This window comes from Belonocnema kinseyi, chromosome 8 (genome assembly GCF_010883055.1).
Source record: "Belonocnema kinseyi isolate 2016_QV_RU_SX_M_011 chromosome 8, B_treatae_v1, whole genome shotgun sequence".
Lineage (NCBI taxonomy): Eukaryota > Metazoa > Arthropoda > Insecta > Hymenoptera > Cynipidae > Belonocnema > Belonocnema kinseyi.
In genome coordinates, this window is record NC_046664.1 from 120714329 (window position 1) to 120722437 (window position 8109).

Sequence of the window (8109 nt, forward strand, 5' to 3'; positions counted from 1 at the left end):
TGGATCGTCGTATTGATTCCTTTACAGACTGTAACCACCTATCTCACGGTTGTGAGACGTGGTTATGGCTGAAATTTTACCTCGATTTCGCTGGAAGCGGGTACAATTTTTCAGATTAACACCCGCTCCCGGCGAAATCCTGCGGTTGTCCTCATGACAAATTTGTAAATATATATATATTTAATTTTATATATGCGTACGTACCCAAGTCATAGGTCAATTGTAACCGTCAAGGTCAGTTAGAGGTTATTTGAAATTCACAAAGTTGTTCAAGAGGTCAGTGTTATTCCTGAAGTACATTTCAACGAGAAATTCATTGGTGAACTCTGTATTGATCTTGGTTACAGCGTTTTGAATATTGTAAAATCATAAGGAAATTTTTCATTAAAAGTTCCAGATGTTCTGGTGAGAGTTCTGTTCGTCCCCGAACAGTTATACAGTCCTATACCGTTTTTCGATACCTAAGTCAATATCTAAGGCGATACCATAAGTCCTATACCGTTTTTCCATACGAATTTTTCGAATCGAAACTAAATTTACCTATTACGAGTACATACTTACTATCTTTCGCTAAATAATATTATGGCGCAAGCTAAACTTTCGGAACGAGAGAGGGTATCTATATTAATGATGCGTGGTTGGGGAGATCGAGTTCGATCTTATGATCAAGTTCATTTGATTTTTAACCACACTTTTCGTAATGGAGAAGGGTTGAATCGTGTCTGGAAATCAAAAAATGAATCTTGGATCTATCAAGGACGTTCAGAGAACTGGTCGACCAAAATCTGCAGGATCTGAGGAGATGCAGATGGACATAGACCAAGCATTTGTTGAAAACCCACATCTTAGTTTACGTCGAGCTGGTGATGAGCGTGACGTTGCTCCTGAGACAGTGCGAAATATTTTAAAAAGCATTAATTTCCATCCATACAAAGTTCATCTCGTACAAGAGCTCAATAAAGACGATCCTGATCGTCGGGTTGAATTTTGTGAAATTATGATGGACAGAATTGATAGAAATCCTATTTTCTTGTACAATACAGTATTTTCAGATGAATCTACTTTCACTTTAAAAGGTGAAGTTAACAGGCAAAATTGTAGATATTGGTCCGACATAAATCCTGATTAAATGTTGGAGAGTCACACACAATATCCACAAAAGATTAATGTTTAGGCCGGTATCTTGAATGATGCATTGATAGGCACTTTCTTCATCGATGGTAATCTCAATGCCCGTGCATATGAAAAGCTTCTCAGAAACCAAATTGTGCCAAGAATAAGGGGGCTTACGGGCGATAATTTTCAAAATATTTGGTTCCAACAGGACGGAGCAGCAACTCGTTACGGTAGAGAGGTTCGAGCATATTTAGATACTCAGTTTTCTCAAAGGTGGATTGGAAGATGGGGTATAATCAAGTGGCCTGCTAGATCTCCTAATCTGAGGCCTCTCGACTATTTTCTTTGGGGTTATTTAAATAGTAAAGTATACTCAACGCAACCGCAAAGCTTAGACGAATTGCAGAATCGGATTCTGCAACAGGCTACTTTGATTGATAGGGAGATGATTCGTAATGGTGTAACTCATTTTTAGAATCGCATAGATTTTTGTCAAGAAGCTCACGGTTTTCAGTTCGAACATCTTCACTGAAGCGTGAGAGACAAGGAAACTGATGCTAATCAAGCACCCCGAAACGTGAGAGGCAAGGGGACTCACGCTAATCAAGCAACCCAAAGGGAACAGAATTTTCTACGTCCACGTCGTTGTTCCTGGGTAATGCTAAACGTAAAAGTAAATTGCTTGGGAAAAAAACTTGAAAAAACCTTAAAGATCATCACCAAGATCAATACAGAGCTCACCAATGAATTTCTCGTTGAAATCTACTTCAGGAATTGCACTGACATCTTGGAAAAATTTGTTAATTTCAAATAACCTCTAACTGACCTTGAACATTACAATTCACCTATGCCTTGGGTACATAAGATTAACTAGTTTTTACCTTTTGCCTCTTGAATGCATACGGGAACATACCCAGCTCCCGGACTATATGGCTTGGTAGCATACTACATCACGTATTATGTCTACGTCTATGGTAGCATATCGTCTGCTATTAACACGGAAGTGGCAACATCGTACGGTTAGCTAACGTTGAATGCCATAACGGTGACGTATGTCTGGTGAAGCGCACGAATGATAAAGGTCAGTTAACACCCCCCGTCAACCTAATAAGCCGTTTGTTGATATACCGTCAGCGCTTAAGTGGTAAAATAGGGCCTAATTCAGCTACAGATGGATTCGTTTTCACGTGCTAGTATGGGGTAATTTCAACCTTAGAACGCTCCGAGGGAGATAGAATCAATTTTTCAAAACGAGAAACGCCAAATTTAATGTAACTAAAATTTTCGGACAACCGTATCTGTTTTACATTTAAGGCCTGAAATCGTTTTCCAAGACTTCGAGGAGCAACCTATATTCGTGACAAGCGTGCCAAAAATATTCTAAGGCACTTGCGAGATGTATGCAGAGCTTCACGTTTTGCCTGTATTCAGGCTCTATGACTTGACCCACACACACACCCACCCACCCACACACACACACACACACACCCGCACGCACGTGTGTGTGTTTTCATGCAGAATATAAAAGTTGCCAGCTCAAAACGGACTAAAAATTTATCCTTTTTGAAACGTCACATTCTTAAAAAAATATTCGAATCGGCACAGTTCTCTCGACTCATGCGAATTGCCACAGTTTTTGCGACTTGTAAAAATCAACGCAGTTTTCAGCACTCAGCCGGGTCGGCGCATTCCTCCGCCCAGCCGGCTTGTATGTCATGCTAGATAAAAGCAAAAGGTAAGTATTCATAAATGCAATTTCCTGAGAGAGAAATTCAAACTGGGCAATAGATCATTTTCCTCGCGCGATGCACTTTGGCCATCATATTGCACAGGCGCAGTCACGAAAAAACGATATTGTAATTTTACGAATTTTTCACTGTGTTGAAGAATATTTGCAACTTAAATAGACGCCAAGAATATATTCTTAATGTAAGATGAAGGTCCTCTTACCTTTAGAATATATATTCTTTTTAAATTATTCTTGTCCATATGATAATAAGGTATAGTTAATCTTAGACTGTAGAGGCTATGTCTTAATGTGACTGCGCGAAATAAATGCATAATAAATATATGTTAATAGCACTTCGCAAAATCTTTGCTTAAAAAGTAAATAAATCGTGAGTATCAAAGCCAGAAGTAAGTATACTGTCGAATTAAGTGAGTACAAAATTGATAGGTTACAAGCAATTTTTCTAACTAAAAATTATCATGTACTAACCACATTTTGACACATTTTGATAAAAGATATTAGATTCTTTTATATTGTTTTAAGAATATTTTCGCACTCCGGTTAGAATATGCATGTATGAATATGACGCTCTTAACATTAGAATAACGTTTTTTTTGGCGGTAAAACCTCACGAAAAAGATGCTGAACTTCAGTAACGTTTTGCTTGTTTTATATAAGTAAAACTCCAATAAGTTGTAAAAGTATCGTAGAAAGTTGGCATATTGTACATCTAAGACAAAGTGATATTTTAATAAAAGTTTAAACATATGTATAGAATTCGCATTCTTAGTCATATGTACTATTTGTCCGTCTCCTTAAATGAAATAACAGTTTATAGCCTGACCTTCGCCGCAAATAATTTACATTGGAACAGTCTGTATTTTTATGTTTTTCTATAAGTTCAATATCATTTTGAACGTTAGATTCTTCCTGAATTGAAAATTGAATTATATTTGAGTTGGTGGAATTAAAACTGAAGTGCGAGTGTAAATTTATCGGCATTAGGACCAGAAGCTCAGTATTGGGTACATTCGATTTCGGTTGATACGCATTCGTGTCCCCTTTTTTATCTTTGCCTTGTAAATAAAACTTCATACCCAACATTCGTCCGTTTTATTGTTTTAAATGTAAAAATTAGGCTTTATAACGCAACGCAATATCTGATTCAAAGCCTCATGTTCACCTAGAAATTTAGATTATCTTATTTTCTCTTGTTTTCATTACAGATCGGTTTGACCATATGTAGCAACCGATGGCATTGCCTTGCGCATTATTTGCAAAACGCACCTCGCATGCGTTTATTCAATAGAAAGAATTTTTGAACTAGGGATTTCCTCGAATTCCAAGAGTTTAGTTTTAATCTCGTCGAGAGGTGTTTAATGTATTGCAAGTTGACACTGAGCTTCTCTTATAGGAGCAAATCTATTTATTTCATCCGCAACTCTTTATCCGAGCTCAGTTTTTTGAATTACAACGTCAGGATTATTTGCCCATTCATTTTGACCTACGCACAATAGCTTGTTAAAGAATTTCATGCCAATATGAATATCAATATCACATGGCTTGTAAAAAGTCAGGAGCTGCCACACTGATATTTTTCGGTATTGCAAGCTCAGTTCGATTTATAGGTAACGTAGTTTAATATGTCGGGATTTCATGGTCATAGAAACTAAATGTTTAATTTCTGTGAGAGTATATTCAATAAGGTATTGATTTTCCTTGTCGATTAAAGAGCTCAACGATGGCAGCGGCTAGTAAACGCGATTGTGTAAGTAATAGATTCCCTTGTTTTTGGAGCTTTAGCCATAGGCTCTGTACTAGTTGATTCTATGAACGAAAGTTTTTAAAAATGCTAAAGGGTACTGTGTTATTGTTACACTTACGACAAGGAACAGCAGAGAAAGCAGAATCACGGTGATTACTGCATAAGCAGTTATAGCAGAGGGAGACTTTTTTAGTTGTCTAAAAACGCGCTTGCGGCTTTTGTAAAAATGTTACGATATCACTCTAGGTTGGCTAAAAAAGTTTGTTGCTAAAATCTTCCTATTTTTCGCGAAGAAAAGGATTTAGTTTTTCTTTCATGATTACGACTAACAACGTATCCCAGCTATCTAAAGATTCTTTAAAAGCTTTAAGAGCTCTTATATGCATTTTCACTTGCTCGAGAAGTGAAAAGTTATATTATATTATATATTATATGCGCGATTCATTTAACTATATATTTTTCATGACTTTTTCTTTCTTAAAATTATTCGTTATAGATACACTTTTTTCCATAATACTTTTTCTCTTTATTCATCTATAGAATGATGGTTTTAATTATGTCTGCTTTTTCTTAATGGAACTTAATGCAAAAGTCCAGACCACCTGATGGGCGTGCCGCCTGTTAGATTAGTTTCATGGACATTTTCCCTTCAAATTGTAAAAGCGTATACAAACGAGCGGTTCCCTGTTACGATTGGAACCGTCGACCAATCAGCGCGGAGCACGCTTCGGTTCCGTTTCTTGTTGCGCGTTTATGTTTCCGTCCATTTTGAACCGTGGCGATTTTTACCGGGCCACGATCTTCGCTGATCGTAACCAATCACAACGATCGATGAAGGCGCGTGACTCGTCAGCTCTTTACAGCTCTCTTGAAAAACACACTTAAGTAAATTGTGCAGGCCTCGTGTGTTGTTCTCGTCAAGTTTTTAATTACAAATGGCCCCAAACCCGGTACTTGAATGGCAGATACCGAGTTCATCATCATATACGAAAACAACAGTGACGTAAATCGTGGCTGAAACCAATGCGCCGTGTGCATGAACCAGACCATCAATCGTAACCATAATAGGTACCGGGAATCCCTCGTCTGAATACGCCTAAAGAGAGTTACTACTGCATACACATGCACGCTCAATGCAGGGGTCTGCTTGGTAAAAATCAGGCCTCCTACCCAAATCTCCATGTATTTCACGTGTCAAAGTTTTTAAATAAAAAATTGCCTTGCCGCTATTTACTTTGCTGCTTTCCTTAACTCTCGGTCGAGCTCTTCCCTCACCACAACCGTGAGGCAACGTACGTGCGAGCGAAACAATTCGCATCAAGCACCACGCGTCAAGATCAGATTTGAGTGTGGGGGAACATCGTTTCCAGGAAAATTATTCCCCTACGGTCCCATCCGAGGCAAGGTAAATAGCGTTGACTGTACCTTCTCAATTTCTACTGCAGCGCCACATTCGCCTCAACACAGGCAAAAACTTCATCAGTGATGATCGTTATGTTTCGTAGTGTCTATAATTTGTCCGTCATTTGGGGTTACATATTTCAATTATAATATAATTATTTTATAAAGAAATATTCAGACTCATTATCAGTAACTGTAGAAAAGTTATTTATATTTTTTAAATAATTTTATTGGAGTATGTATTATATTGGTGTGATAATTTTAAACATCAAAAATAATATGAATATGAAAGTATATTAATATTTTAATTAATATTTAATGAATGTACGATATATTTAGTATAATAACTTCTAGCGAAAGTGAAGAGACCGGCTGGCAAAGAAGACAAGGCGTATGTAATAAACAGAGTTAGCGTCGATGATACAATAAATATTTATTCTAAGAATCTAAACATCAATCAAAAGGACAGCAAATTGAATACGTATAAAGTTTTACAATTTGAATAGACGAATTTGGAAAACAAGCTTGAGGCTGTAAAAGGCTATTCATCGAAAGTACGAGAAAAAAACGTTTTTATCTTGAAACGAAATAGCCTAAAGGAATTTATCTGAGGGTGAATCGACATTTTGTTACTCGTCGTAAAGTAATTCGTCATGTTGTACATAAGTGGACATATTTTGGGTGTGTTTTGACATATGTACACCAAACATACAAATATTTAGTCTCTTGATATTCAAAATACATCCATTAACCTCTACAGAAATTTCCTGAAAAGGTTCCTATATAGGGACCTACAGATGATCCTATATAGGATCCTACATTGGAACCTATATGGTTTACGTATAGGTGCCACCTATAGGAAATGACATAGGTTTCTGTATATGTTCCTGTGTTCAGTAGGAAAAAATCGGAGGTAAGTCTTTTTCGGAACGCTTACAATATTTTCCATCTGCACTGCACATTCGTTTTATTACATTCTCATCAGAGAAGTTATTAGATTTGTGTAAAATTTGACTCCACCCCCCCCCCCAGCTTTTGTCAAATGTCCACGTTTTGAGACCTCCTAAATATAATAAAACAGGTTTTTACGATATCTGTATGTATGCCCATCTGTATGTATGTCCGTCTGTCTGTATGTATGCCTGTTTGCACAATAACATTTGAAAATATTAATTTATTAGATTGGCCTTTTGTACACTCTTTTAGTGTCCTAAACTAAAGGTCAAGTTCGTTAGCCAGTCATTTTTGATGAAAATGCAAAAAGTGGGCACATTTTGAATATTTTGTAGGTCACCTTTTTTCAAAATTGAAAACTTTTCTTTACAGGTGATTATAGTATTTAAAAGTTCGAAAAATTTATCCTGATGATTTTTCATAACTCCAAAAATGACCGAGATATAGCATTGCCAAAATTCCAAAAAACAGACGAAAATTACAATTTAAAGCCAAATAAAGCAAAATATAAAAAACTCAAAGAAAAGAAAATTTGTCTTTTTAAATGCTTCGAGAAAATACTGTTTGTATTTTCGTAAAAAATCGAAAATTGAAATTTTGACATAAAAACAATGGAGAATCCAAAAATTACATTTTTCGTGCAAACTTTGCAAAATACGGTAAAAGATGCTTGGACAAAAATTGTGCATTTGAAAAAGATCTACAAATTTGGTATGAATCACTTTTTGATAGGTAAATTAAGCGCATTTTGAATATTTTTGAGACTACTTTCTACACGATTCAAAAATTCTCTGTACAGATATTCGTATTATTCAAAAAGTCGAAAAACTCATCCTAATGAGTTTTTCCATAAAACGAAAAATTACCAGGGTTATAGCATTTACAAAATAATAACGCACGGAAATAAATATTTCAAGCAAAATAACGCACGATATGAAAAGAGTCATCAGAAGACATTTTATTTTTGAATGCCCTACAAGATTATCATAACAACTTTTTAAACCTTTTTTGAAAAAATCGAAAATTCGAGTTCTGACAGCATAAAAGATAATGGATAATCCCAAAATTACATTTTTTAATTCAACAATTTCACTGTATTTCAAAAGTTCTTAAATATATAAATACTTTAATATATTTAAGAACT